At 40.4% G+C, this 15,360-nt stretch overlaps 1 protein-coding gene across 11 annotated transcripts in view; it reads left to right on the plus strand.

Annotated features, from left to right (window-relative positions):
* ncoa2 (nuclear receptor coactivator 2) overlaps positions 1-15,360 on the plus strand; it is a 363,375-nt gene that overhangs the window by 200,825 nt on the left and 147,190 nt on the right. The window contains exon 1 of one of the 11 annotated variants that reach the window (XM_069921278.1): positions 2,063-2,082. The exons of 9 other annotated variants lie outside the window; for them this stretch is intronic. The gene's annotated coding sequence lies outside the window, so the exon portion shown is untranslated. Of the gene's footprint in view, positions 1-2,062; positions 2,083-10,125; positions 10,147-15,360 lie in introns of those variants that run through there. One more of the 11 variants, XM_069921277.1, reaches the window with a different exon arrangement.

Here is a 15,360-nt window from a genome sequence, read left to right on the forward strand (position 1 = left end):
GTATGTTTTGAACGGTGGAGAAAACAGGAGCCTCAGGGGAAGACCCAGGCAGACACTGGGAGAATGTGCAAGCTCCATATGGGGATTCAAAGTCCAGTCCCGATAGTTAGCGCTGTAGCAGTGTTGTGCTAACCGCTACGCTAACAGTGTGGCCATTGTTTGAAATAGTTGGTCTGGGAGGTGGTAAAAGCATCGATTACTTTAACAGTAATTGTAGTATCTGGAATTTTTTTTAAACATTATTCGCAGCTTGATATTTTTACAGTGTGGAGGACAATGAATTAAGGTACAAAACCATTGGTCTGAAATACATTTGCCCTTTTACTGAGTGAGATGTCTTTGTGAGGCAGAACATTCCAAACTTGTGTCTGTGCAATCTGGCAAGGAAACCAAGAATCGGCTAACTTGGTGCGGCACAGTAATGCTAAGGCAAGAGGTTGGATGCAAAATTTGTCGCAGACCTCAGGTTTACTAAGTATTTTTATTGTACAATACTTAATGTTGAAGTTTGTAATTGGCTTATAAGATTTGAATGTGTGTTTTAAATTGATATTTTTGAAGCATTTATTTCTAATTACCCATGTTTGACCTATTTTAAATGTCTCTGGTACCAGAGATATTTAAGACCATTAGCTAGTCTTTGAGGTTAGAGAGAAATTATAAAACCATCACAGTCTCACAGGAGCATTAACTCAGGATCCACACCCAGGATCTCGTGTAATTTGGAGGCTGCTTCGCAGTGTGAGAAGGCGACAGTAGCAAAACATGGGGCTCCAAAAGATTGGTGTGGCTGAAGGAAGAGCATAGAAGGCAAACACAAGATGCAGATTGGCATGCTTCTCCCTCTTGATTTTCTCAATGCTGATTAGTGCAATGCCAAGCAGGTGGCAGCCCTCTTGTGGGGCCTGATGTATGAAATCCCATTTGTAGGATCAGAAGCATAGTACTCAGTTTGCTGCCAGTTCCATTCCAGTGCCTGATGTCTGGCCCCTTTTGTCAGCCACTGGGTAAAGGAGTGAAATAATGGATTGGTTAACCCCATCTGTAGGACCTCTGTGATAAATACAGATAGTCCTCAACTTACGACCATAATTTAGACTGACTCGGATTGGTCGTGTCAGATTTGCATGTCTTAACGAGGTAGTAAAGCAATTTCTCAAAATTGCAACAAATGAACCTTTAATGAAGAATCTCAACATACATAGAGTATTTTTTTTAATTTTGGTTGTATGTGCAGGTGGGTGTAACTTTTATAGGTTGTAAGTTGAGGACTACCTGTAACTTGATTGTGTTTTTAAACACAATTAATGCAATTGCAACACAGACTGATCTCTTTGTGAGTGGCTTTTCAACAGCGAGGTGAGCAGCAGCATATAAATTGATGGGTGATGTCATGGAGTCTGATTCTTTGTGAAATACAGTCCATAGACATTTGTATGAACAGTTCAGTAAGGCTGGGCGTTGTCAGTTTTATCGGCACCTCAAACCATATTTTCTGAAAATATCACTTGAATATAAAGGGTTCAGTGTCAATAAAAGCAAAACTGACTACAAAGTGGTGGAGGAGGATGTCTTGGTTGACTATGTTAAAGGCTCAGGATTGAAACAAAAGCAATCTATCATGGTTAATTACAATGGGACAACATTTGTTGCTTTGAGGAAGGCTGTTTCAGCACTGGAAAAATCAAGGATTTATGAGGTGGCATTGGATTGAAAAATATGGGGGAAGAGTTACTTGACTAGAGCTCATTTCCAAGGGCACAGTGGCTTTTTAAGGAGAAAGGCTGACAATTGTTTTGAAAGCAAAGGAGGCAGCATCTGAGAAGAAACCACGTTTATCCAGCATGGACTTGAACAGTGAATTTAATAAGAATGAAGTTAAGGAAACAAAATGGATGGTCCTCGTTTATGGGCAGCATGGTAGTGGAGCAACTACTGCTTTGTGTCCTGTTGCTCCAGTGAACTAGATTCAATCCTGAGCTTCAATGCTATTTGTGTGGAATTCACACAATCTCCTTGTGACCATACGATTTTTCTCCAGGTGCTTCAGTCCTCTCCTACATCCCAAAGACTCACAAATTGGTAGGTTAACTGATTACTGTATACTCTCTGTAGATGGGTGGAGGGAGAATCAGAGTGGGATTGATGGGCACATGCGGTTGAATTAATTGCAGCCAGAGAAATACTGGAATAACATTAATGGGATGGCGCTGGGAGTCAGCACAGACTTGATAAGCTGATTGACCTCCCATATTCAGGTAGCTTTAATTTACAACTGTAATTGGGACCGAAGGATTGGTCATGTCAGATTTGCATGTTTTTACAAGGTATTGAAGCAATTTTTCAAAAAGAAATTGACAAATGAACTTTTAATGAAGAATCTCTGCATATGTACAGTTTTTAAAAATTTGATCGTATATGCAGGTGGACGTAACTTGTGTAGGTCGTATGTTCAGGACTGCCTGTATTGTAATACAAAAATATGAGACTTCAGGGAGCCAGTGAGAGATTAAAAAAAAAGAGAAAGGTTTAGGATTTGGCTTTGCTGCATAAACCGCTTAACCTACATGAGATTTGTTTTTTAAATCAAGCTTGTAGAACATATTTCCAAAAAGAAGATTTTTTTTGTTCCTTAGTTGACATTCAAAATATTTCAAAATTGACCACAGATAAATGTCAAGAGTCTGTTATTCGTATTCAAGTTTTCTATCCAAAACAAGCATTTGATTACTGGGTTTCTCTATTCGATGATAAATGCTCATTTGTCTCAATTGTTTTTTTTTACATAGAACTAATGGGTTTTTTTTTCTGTCGTTAATTTCACACTTATCTTCTTGAATGTTTGATCACACAGGAATGACCAAAACTCCAAAATTTCGGATTTTCATCATGGGTTTAGACTAAATACCTTAGTTGTGGTATTTACGTAGGCTGAACGTGGGACACCACTGTGTCAACGTCGACCATGATGTAACACCTATGTGCAACGTGCCCGTAAGCATCAGAGACTGATAAATCCAGAGAGATTATTCAAATTGAAAACTAATCTGCTGATATAATGTACATTTTACACAAAATCTGCTAAAAAATACTGTATAATCACCATAGTTCCAGCCATTACAAATATGCCAGTTATTACATAGGAAAAAAAAACATGAATTCTTGTTCAACCGTTATAAATCCCAGATTTCCAACTAAACATTAATATCTTTCTTCTTTGGCTTGGCTTCGCGGACGAAGATTTATGGAGGGGGTAAATGTCCACGTCAGCTGCAGGCTCATTTGTGGCTGACAAGTCCGATGCGGGACAGGCAGACGCGGTTGCAGGGGAAAATTGGGAAACATTAATATAAAGCCACCGATATACACCCGCTTGATGTAAAACAGTTTTTTTTCCAGATTCATATCTGCGACTTTGCTCCGTTGATGTAATTGTTAATAAGTCTCACTCTCAAATAAACATGATTTTACAGACACTTTCATGCCCAGCAATCCCCCCCCCCCCCATACATTTCTCTTAGAAATGGTGAGCGAGCAAGATACCCAGTTCGTGCCGAGAAATAAACATTGACAGGCAGCTCAGACTTAATTTACTGTGGAGAGCACATTTGCAGAATGAGAGCGATGATATATCTTTGTTTTTGTAGAATATCATTTTCATCAGGCAGGAATGTCCCTCATCGCATTTATCTTTTAATATTATGTCTACTTATTTTTCACCTAAACAGTTTCCCAAAGTCTGTCTTCTGTTACAAAGAAATAGACGTTGAGTTCTGTTGCATTGCTGTGGATATTAGTTACTATTTAAGAAGCCCAAATTTCCCAATTTGTCACTTATCATAACGGAATGTCTCCTTCGCAATACCAACAGATTTAACTTAATGGAGTAATTCTTTACACTTCATCATGCGTCATCAATAATGTCCAATTCATTACCCCATTGCTGCCAATTGCCTGCAGTTGTGTTTAATAATTTCTATGGCTCCAGGAGGTAAATTATCAGAATGTGTTCCGGAATTTTGGGAATAAATTTCGGTACGCAGCGGCTGTGTTTAAAAACAAAAAACACAAGTTTCTATTTGAGAAAGTTGGTAGGTCATCGGTCATCATTTCCTATGAGGAGAGAATAATAACTTTACAAAACTATCATTGGTTTAGATTTCAGTGGAGAAATGAGGCCTTTGGTACTCTTGAACCCCGTTACTCTGTCTGTCAACCCCTGAATATTTATATCTGATCGTATCAGAGGTTTGGATCTGGAGGTTTGGATTGTACAGGAGCTGCAGAAGCAGTGGAGTTGAAGCCTTGGACACTTAAGCCCCCGGCTTTGCTTGTTTACACTGAACCATTGGCCCCTGCTGGGCCAATGTGTCATTTTACACATTCTGGGAGCAAAACAGGCGGGACATGTAACACAACAGCCAGTCACGTCCCTTTCCTGTCCTGGTCCCAAGCTGCCTGGTCTGCCTTTCTACACAGACGTTAATTTGGCACTGTGTCTACAATGACCCCTGCCCCCCCAATTCCGTGTTCATACCTTTTACACAGAAGGTGTGGCACAATAAAGCCACAATAGTCCTGCCTTGAAGTGACTGTGTAAAGGGTCTCTCTTTTCCTTCTCTTTCTGTAATGGGCTCCAGGCAATGCTAATGGTAACCCTGTCTGTCTTATGCAGTGAAATAAAATTGTGCAACATTACATTTTCTTTATTATCAGATGACAATAAAAGAATCTTGAATTTATGACATAATTAATATCCAAACATTTAGTAAAAATTAAAATGTGAGAATCACCGAAAGATAACAAGTTGATCTTTTTCCAAAAGACTTAAGAGATTATTTTGAAAAAAACAAAACTGCTATTTTGCCTGCTGTGAATTGTTAATTCCTCCACTATTCGAGCATCATGTTCCTCCTTTGGTAGGAATTCATTTCTTTGGGAAAATGTGTTAAGATCAGATGAGGCTGCTGAGGCAGTAAGGCCTTGGATTATATTATTGGTTAGTGTAACCATGTAACTATGAAATTGCACTATTTTAAGTTTTTTTTTAGTTGTTACATCGAAAGGAAAAAAGGAAACAGAATTTTTTAAAAATGTTTGTTTTGTCCTGACTGATTAGTCAGAAAAATTTCTTACTTAGGAATTCCTGTGGAATTTTTCATAAACCATTTTTTGTTTTACATTTCCATATTTAGTACCTCATTTATTACCTTTTTTCTTAGAAACAAAATGTTGGATACAGTGGTGTGCAAGTAGAATTATGATGTGTAAAAATTGTCACAAATCTGCAGTGAAGGGCTAGCTATAGTTGTTAATATGAGCTTGGTTTATTCCTCTGCCCGGTGTCCTGGTTGTGAAACAGCAAGTTAGTGGTCAATTGGAAATAAGAAGCTAAACAGAAGGAGTGCAAAACAATCTCTTGACTCCTTCTTCACTAAGAGACTGATAATGGAGTTAGAAACTGAATGTCAAAGTGCCCACACTCTAACCCAGGGGGCTCCCTGGGTTAAGGAGGACCTGGTTTACTGAAATCTGGCTTTGTGCAAATTTTCCCATAGATTTTTCAAAAGAATTCTTCAAGCAGGTGCAGTAATAATAAAATGCTTTGTGGTATTGCCAATCTTCTTCTTTGGCTTGGCTTCGCGGACGAAGATTTATGGAGGGGGTAAAAAGTCCACGTCAGCTGCAGGCTCGTTTGTGGCTGACAAGTCCGATGCGGGACAGGCAGACACGATTGCAGCGGTTGCAAGGGAAAATTGGTTGGTTGGGGTTGGGTGTTGGGTTAGTCCTTGTACCTTTTCTTTGGTGCACCTCTGTCACGGTGGCCAGTGGAGAGCTCGCCATATAACACGATCTTGGGAAGGCGATGGTCCTCCATTCTGGAGACGTGACCCATCCAGCGCAGCTGGATCTTCAGCAGCGTGGACTCGATGCTGTCGACCTCTGCCATCTCGAGTACTTCGACGTTAGGGGTGTAAGCGCTCCAATGGATGTTGAGGATGGAGCGGAGACAACGCTGGTGGAAGCGTTCTAGGAGCCGTAGGTGGTGCCGGTAAAGGACCCAATCTAGCCTATATATATATATGTATGTATTTCATATATAGATAGCGTTAGGAAGGATTTTTGAAGAAATAAAAATAATTGTGAGAAGTTTCTGCAGAACCATACAAATAGCTATAGAAAAGGGGATTTTTCTGACTTTAACAATTCTCAAAAACTACCTTTGTGCAATGCAGGAACTGCCTGTATTTGTATCTGAAAATGGCAACATGGGAAAGCATGCACAGTGAAGAAATTGATCACTTGTACATTTCAGATTCGGGTTTCAGATTAATTGGCAGAGTACGTACATGACATCACATACAGGTACACGATCCTTTATCTGGAACCCTCGGGGGACAGTGTGTTCTGAATTTCGATTTTTTTTCCCGGATTTCAGAAAGTCAGATTTAAGCCCATCCGAATTGTGCTGCTGTATCCACCCCCCCACCCCTTTCCAGTCGCCCTGCCGTCTTCCCCCACCCTCCCTTGCCCACCCGATTCACGCTGCCGGTCTCCCGGCCGCCCGACTCGCGCTGCCGGTCTCCCCCCCCTCGCCCGCCTGACTCGCGCTGCCGCCTCTTTCCTCCTCACTTGCTGGATTTTGGAGTTTTCCGGATTTTAGATGTCCGGATAAAGGATCATGTACCTGTACAACCCTGAGATTCTTTCTCCTGTGGGCGTGGCAGAATTACCACTCATTGGTAGTGCAAAAATAAACTGCATACAGCATATACATGTAAACAAAGAACTGTAAACAGATAATACGTGTAAACAAACTGTGCAATACAGAGAGAATAAAAAATAAATTTAATAAAGTTCACACGTAGGAGTTCTGAAATGAGTCCCTGATTGAGTTTGACATTGAGGAGTCAGATGTTGGAGGGGTAACAGCTGTTACTGAACCTGGTAGTGCAAATCTTATACCTCTTTCCTGATAGCAGCAGGGAGAACAGAGCATGTGCTGGTTACTATTGGTCTTTGATGATTGCTGCTACTCTCCGGCAGAGGTGCTCACTGTAGATGTACTCCGTAGTGGGGACGCTTTTTCCTGTGATGTCCTAGGGCCGTGTCCATTTGGAGGGCTTTACGCTCAGGGATATTGATGTCCCCATAACTGCTGGTCAGCACACTTTCAATCACACCTCTGTAGAAATTTGCCAGGGTTTCCAATGTCATACCAAACCTCTGCAAACACCTGAGGAAGTAGAGGCGCTGACGTGCTTTCCTCACGATACCATTAGTGTGTTGGGTCCAGGAAATATCGTCTGAGAAGGTGACTGTCAAGAACTTAAATTTGCTCATTCTCTCTACCCCTAATGCCGCAATGATCACTGGATTGTATATCTCTGGCTTTCCTTTCCTGAAGTCAACAATCATTTCCTTAGTTTTGGTGACATTGATTGCAAAGTTGTTGGTACACCATTAACCCAAGTTTTCTATCTACATCGAGTATGCTGACACACCCCCTTTATACAACCCACTTTCCATGGTATGGTTAGCAAATATGTAGATAGTGTTATTGTCGTAATGTTATTTCCCACCATTTTCCCTTTTTCCAATTGATTCTGTTTTAGTGTTTATTCTGGCCTGCTTCTGGTTGTGTGATTCATTTTCTGGCCCCCAGTTAAGGTTTTGAGAGATTGTGATCCAATAAGGAAAGCCTTTTGGAAATCATCACCGCATCTACTCAGTCCAGCTTTTGCCAGTCAGGCGGAAAACCATTTCGTATATAAATCATTATTTTTTTCCAAGTCATTGAGCTAAGTTCTTAATGGTCTTTTACTCTAATATCATACAAAAAAATAGAAAATATGCATTCATATAGTATTTTCATACATCTTGTTTACAAGTTATTTTTGAATTTATTCTTGTGCACTGTTAACGCCAGTTTGGTAACATCAGTGAGTGACTGGAGGAAGTCAATGGGTCAGGCAGCTCATGGGGAGATTGTCCTCATGTTAGGTAACTCTCTTCCCTCCCTCTTTCCATTTCTTTTTTACCCTCCACTGTACTTCACTGGTTCTCTGCTGTCCCCAAAGTCGGTGTCAGAACAAATCTAATCCGGAAGCATTAGGGTAACCGCAGGGGTGCACTGATTTTTTGGCAGCATTGGACCAGTGGGGAGGGGGGGTGGCAGTGGCAGCAGGAGCAGGGACCTTGGCTCCCAGGTACATTTGGTGACAGTGGTAGGGAGGTGTCTAGGATCGGAGCAGGGACCCCGGGTTCATGGCCAGGTTTGGTGACAGCAGTGGGGTGGTGGTGGAGATCAGAGCGGGGACCTCGGGCTCACGGGCAGGCTCGGCGACGGCAATGGGGAAGTGTCTGGGATTGGAGCAGGGACCCTGGGCTCCAGGGCAGGTCTGGTGGTGGTGAGGTGTCATGGATCAGCGATGACTGATACAAGTATTCTGCTGCTGCTATTGGGCTGCTTAAAGCCATTTCTCAGTTATCCGAACAATGCAGTTAACCGATACTTGTCCAGTCCTGAGTGTTTCAGATCATCGGTAGCATAATGATTTTACCAACCTCCAATGACTGAATTTAACAGTTTGGAGTTGCGTGGTCCTGTAAATGCTGTTTGGGGACTATATTCTTTAACCCACTTTCCTTGGCTAAAAATCAAAAACTCACTTGGAGTTAGATGTGAAAACTGGAATGTAGATGCTGGAAGAACAACAATATATTTTTCAGTTTTACTTTAAATATCAGTGTTTATTCGAGATAACCAAAATCATGATTAAGTGCGAGCCATGCAAGTGATTGTTAGTTCAATTTATTATGACTTTTTTTCAATGTTTAAGATAATTCTTTATTTGGCATAGTTAATTTAAGATCATTTTTATTTGCACTATCTCCTTCCTCCCCATCTGCAACATCAAACTAATGTTCCACAAACTGCAAAGCCAAACTGATGGATTCCCTGTGACCAATTTTATTACATTATGTAAGCTGGTTCCATTAGGCTGATATGATCTGCATTGTGGCAACTCTGTCTTACCATCTTTTTTGAAAAACACCATTGATGAAGTTCATTATTTTGATGTACCTTGACATAAGTGGGATGCTATTTTAAAGCTTTCCTCCTGATATTTATTTATATAAAGTAAAATACGCTGCAATTTGAGAAGGAAAATATTATTTGGAACATTGGTATTTCTATTATTAGATTTTGAGTCATCCAAACTTTCTGATATTTATTTTAGTGGAAAGTAAAACTTGCAGCAACTTGAGAAGGGAAGCATTGTTTGGGGCATGGTTTTTTTTTCTATTTTTAGGATGTGCATAGTTCAAAAGTGATGTGTTACAGAATGGAGCAGAACCATATGAAGTTAAATCAAATAATTTCCATTTCTTAACATGGCTGCTTCCATTTAAAATCCATCCATGTTGACAAAGAGTCATGACCATAATGAGATTTTAAATCAACGCTGTATTAACTATGTTAACCATCTCCCTGATTTGGCATTGCATTTGGTGAATGAGAACAAATGGTATGGATTATTGTAATGCTGGGAGTTTGGTAAAGGTAGATGCTGAAGTAGATTTACACATAGGGAAGAGAGAGAAAGGGATCTTGTTTAATGGCTGACAATATGGAACAGTAAAAAAGTGTTTGAGACCAAGATACAAAAGCCATAATTACTGGATGAAGAGAAAAAGAGTACAAACTGGCTCTGGGTGTTTCACTGCTCACAGTTGACAATATTGTGCAAGAAGCATGGTTAATATGGGGTGGACAAAGTTTTTGTTGCACAGAGAACACAATGGGATCTCTGTTGTTATAATAGAAAATAGAGAGCTGTCTTTAACTCCTGCCTGATCAAAGAGTATCTGACTTATGGCTATGAAATTGTAACATATCTCCACACCATTCACAAAATGTTGAAAATTGATTGGCTGGAGTGAAGTACTTAACTGTGACAACACAAATGGTGAAAAGATCAGTTAAAGTAAAATTGTAGTGGTACAATCTGAATAATAACAGGTGAAAGAAATTTTGTGGAAACTTGCATCTTAATTGGAAGTTATCCAGTGACATTGAAATCACTTTTCTGGATAGAACGTAGAGAATCTTGTTCATCAGTTGCTATGTTGCAATTCTTGGTAAAAAAGGAAGTTTAAATGTTAAATTATGTCACTTTTATTTTAAAAAAAAGTAGAATTATTGAATTGCATCTTCAGTATATAAATACTTTTTTGCTACTTTCACAAGCATATTTTTGGCACAGAATTTTTTTCTTATTGCAATCACTGAAAATGTAATATTTGCCTTTTAACTTTGAAACTTTAAGGAAATAGTGCAGCGAGATAAGAAATAAGTTTTCCAGCTTCTGTTTTTTGTTTTTTTTTCTCTTTGGATGAACTCTGAAATAGTTGTGAGGACATTAGAAATGTTCAAGGAACCAAGATCTTAACTTTGTACTTGGATATGTTTCAGATTATGAATTGGGTTTTCGAATATGATATTCCTCTTCTGCTACACCTTAGAAGTACATAAATTGCTGTTGAAGAATTTTGGATGTTTTTATTAATGGATTGTAAAATGTAACTGTAATTTGGTTAGATATCTGGAATATTTGTGTGGTTCCGTTTTTCCTGAACAAAATAATTCATTTCCAGCAGTTGCACTTTTTTGTAAGGTTATAGTGCCCCTATGCATGAATTGTACATCAATATGTAATAGTTTATCCTGTTAATACAGAAATGTGGCTGTCTTAGGTTTTTCCTTTTCAAATCTGATGCCTATTTTAAAAACTGAATGTTCAGTATGAACACAGTGATTTTTAATGTCAATTAGCAACTGGTACAAAAGAAGAGAAACGCTACACATTGTGTGGAAAAGGATCATAGATAAATTGCATGGTGTTTATGAAACAGCTGCTGGTAAATGTCTCCACTGATGTTGTGTTGGGCTCCTAGACTTGTAACACATTTGCTGTGCTAAAAAAAAATCCCACTGGCACCCTCTGCCTTGTGTCTTGCTCATTTGCCAATAAACATACAAAAGACATCAAAGAGAAAAAATCTGTCCATATTGCTTTTGAAACTTTACAAAAAGTCACAATTTTTCTGAATCATAAAGTTTGATTCATTTATCTCTTTATAATTCCTTAATTTCCATTACTCTGTTTAATTATCTTGTTGATTTCATTATCCTTTGATTTCTGTTAGTAAGGAAAAGCATGGAGTCCTGTATTTTGTCAAGAAAATTGTGTAATGTCGATCAGCACTTGTTACACTCTTATTCACAGGATCTACCTAAAATGCGATTTATTATATTATGAAAAAAAACTGAACTATTTCACGTGTAAAATTAAAACCATTTGTCAAGGGGTTAGTACTGAAGTATTGTCCAAAGAGCAAAACACTGTTCATGAAAATTATCATAATTGTATCACTACGTGTACGACTTACCATTCAGTCATTTCAATAGGTCAGATGTATTTCTTGGTATATTGTTAATCATGTTGTTGATACAGGAGAGATTAAATTGATTTTGTAGAATGAACAAATCTATATATATGAAATATTGCATTGTTTTACATGAACTTGCATTTATATGACGCCCTTCATAACATCTATGTCATTCTATTGCCAATGAAGTATTTCTGAAAGCCAGTTCTAAAAGAAATTAGAGTGAATATTTTTTTCAAATTGGGGTCATTTGGGGAAGAGTTAAATGGTAGATTCTAAAGTAAGGCATCAAATTTCTTGAATTGTCACAATTCAGCACATAATGTACAAATTAAAGTTAATTTTGTTTGAATAGTACCAACAAAGTATGCAAACTTTTTGATCAAATGCTTTTTAAATACTAGTACCTCTGATAAATTCTGGAGTAATGTATTTTAAGCATTTTTTTTCTGTCATAGACTAACGGGCCCTGCAAGTGTGACAGATTTTAACAATTCTATACCCTTTGTCAGTTCTTGGCTTTTTGTGACTGTTTTAGGAGAACCCATCCCAAAGTTGAGAGAAGCTGCAGTTGATTTTGAAATCTGCCATGCTCATCAGCCTTTTGATGGATTGAGGTATCTGCTTCTTACGCAGCGAAACTGGGTGGAAGTCCAGACCATTGTTAAACGTGGGCATTGTTACAACACACTCAATCCCCTGGGTAAATGACAGCAATCGAGTGGGAGGAGTCAGTACATCTGTTTGCTGATCCATTAAAACTGAATTCTGAAAAAATGCCCAGGCCAGCTGGGAGCAGTTGGGACAAAAGAAAATTAAGTCCATGAGATTTTTTTTGAAGTAGGGTTAGAAAAACTTTAATTCATCTTGCACATGCCCCCAACAATCCTTAAAGGGCTACACTGCTGTTTTCCTCTCAAGCCCATTTGCAGGGGTTTGGCTTGATTGCTTTGTGTAGTGTGCTTGTTGGACTTGTATTACAGATTTTCATTGGTACAGTTGTACTTGTCAACTTAACAATGTATTTACCTGTACACCTTGTTGGCCAATACACTACAAAATAACATTGGGTGAGAGCAATCCTTGAGCTTCGAATTGGTACTGTCACATTCCCAAAGATAAACAGTAGAAATCAGAGCTTGACCTGTTCTTGAGGAAAGAAATATAATATGAAATGTGCTTAAGATGCTGTTGTGGCGACCCACTTACCAGCAAGTGAACCAATTTCCAAAATGGTGGACGTACTGTGGAAAATGCAGGAAATTGACCTGCATCCAACACAGGTTTCTATCTGGGCTGATGACATCACTGATAATGCCACTTCCTGTCCACATGACAGAAGCAGGGACGTGTATAAGCCCAGCATGCAAGCCTGTAGGTGTCAGTTTTGTACTGGACTCCACAGTGTGTACATTGACTTCCCTACATATACATCAACTCGACAACATGTGCAGCGATCCCATAATATGTATACTGATGTCTATAGTAGCTCAATATAGAATACTTTACTACATTGGTGACTCTAATGGTCCAAACGATATTTGGACCCCATCATGGAAATTTTTTCTTCATTGCATGTCGTGGCTCTGAAACTGTTAGCGTTTTGGACTTCTCAACCACGTGCATGGTTTGACCAAGCAGAAGCCCAATTCCAGTTGAGGCAGATAACATCTGATTCCATGCAGTACTATAATGTTGTAAGTGCCCTGGATCAAGAGATGGCATGCGGAGTTTCCGATTTTCTGTAGCAGCCTCCGGATATGTATGTGGCGCTCAAGAGTCTGCTCATCCATACCTTTGGCCTCTCACGACATGAGCAAGTGCCCCATTTACTTCATTTGAATGGCTTGAAAGACAGGACCACTTCTGTGCTCATGAATGAAATGCTGGCACGTGGAAGGGGCATAGGCCCTACCTCATGTTTGCTTTCTTGGAGCAATTCCCAGAAGATGTCCATAAGCTGCTGGCCAATGAGGGTTTCAGTGACCCATGGAGAGTCGCTGCCTGTGATGACATTCTATGGTGGGCTAAGCAAGAAAGCACGACATCCGTAAGACAGGTCACCAGATCCTGCTTACAGCAGCAGGACCATGCAACACCAACATTAGACCGGCAGCAGGGTCCATCAAATCTGTTGTCAGACCACCAGTCGGTGATGAGACAACGGGACAAAGATAGCACCCATTGGTATTTTTATCATCAATGATAGAGCACAGAAACTTGCTGCTGCCAACCTCCCTGTGCATTTCAGGGAAAATGCCGGGTCAGCCATCGCTAATGGCTGCGGCAGCTGGCCATCGAGACAACCTTTTATATGTCTGGGATAGACATTCCAGCCGGTGTTTCTTGGTGGATACAGGGGCTGAGATCAGCATGCTTCCCCTTCAGGGCGTGACACACATAGCAGAAAACCTGGGCCATCGTTGAAAGCAACAAACTGCAGTACTATCCAGACATTTGGCATAGAATCCCGCTTTAGTTTGGTGATGCTAAGTTCACATGGATGTTCGCATTGGCCACGGTCGCACAACCACTGCTGAGAGCTGATTTTCTCAGAGCACATGGCCTGCTGGTTGATCTAGAGGGACGAAGGCTTGTTCATACCAACACTTTACAGACTGCCAGCCCCACATTTAGACTGCCAGCCCCACATTTAGACTCTGTTAAGCAGGCTCCCTCCAGATAAACTTTGTCTGGCTAAAGAGGAGTTTGAAAGGATGGAGGACATGGGTAATGTACAATGGTCCGATAGCTCCTAGGCCTCCCTGCTCCACATAGTACTCAAGGCTGCAGGTGGATGGAAACCCTGCGGTGATTACCACAGGTTGAGTGAGGTAACCACACTGGATCACTGCACAGTACTGCATTTACAGGACTTTGCATCCTGCATCTTTTCCAAGGTGGACCTGGTCTGGGGATATCAACAGATCCTGGTCCACCTGAATGACATTCCAAAAACATCTATTATTACACCCTTTGGCCTTTCTGAATTCAGAGGATGCCTATAGAGCTCAGGAATGCTGTGCAGACTTTCCAATATTTAATGGACAGAGTGGTCGCAATCTCAACTTTACCTTCATATACCTAGACGTATACTTATCGCTAGCCGCAGTCGTCTGGAACATCTGTCCCACCTGCGCAAGCTTTTCACTCTTTGACTGAGTTTGGGCTGACCATCAACCAGGCCAAGTGTCAATTCAGGTTAGCGACCATTGAGTTTCTAGGCCATAGAATCAACAAACACGGAGCAAAGCCACTATCAGAAAGGGTTAAGGTGATCTAAGCATTTGCTAAGCCCTGCACAGTTAAAGGCCTCCAGCAGTACATTGGAATGGTGAATGTTTATCACCGGTTTCTACTGTCAGCAACTTGCATCATGTGCTCCCTCTTTGCCCTGGTATCAGGCAAGACGAGGGAAGTCACTTGGGATGAAGAATCGTCGACAGCATTCGAGAACACCAGTGAAGTACTGGCTATTGCTTTTTTCCTTGTCCACCCTTGAACGGATGTTCTGACAGTCCTCACTGTGGATGCATCCAGTACAGCAGTAGGATGGGTGCTTGAACAGTACATCTATGGGCACTGGAAACCAATGGCTTTCTTTAGCAAGCACCTAAGACCACCAGAACTCATACAGTGCTTTTGATCAAGAATTGTTGGGACTGTACCTAACTATCAGACATTTCAGGTACTTTCTAGAAGGCAGGCATTTCACGGACCACAAGCCGCTTACATTTGCCTTCACTAAGGTATTAGATCCATGGTTGGCTTGTCAACAGTGAGATTTATCATATATTTCTGAGTTCACGATGACCATTGAACGCATCTCAGGAAAGGCCAGGTAGTGGCAGAATCACTCTCACCCAGCCATACAATCTGTGCAGGGATCTAACTGGGTTGAAA

Source organism: Narcine bancroftii, chromosome 2 (assembly GCF_036971445.1).
Source record: "Narcine bancroftii isolate sNarBan1 chromosome 2, sNarBan1.hap1, whole genome shotgun sequence".
NCBI classification, from domain to species: Eukaryota; Metazoa; Chordata; class Chondrichthyes; order Torpediniformes; family Narcinidae; genus Narcine; species Narcine bancroftii.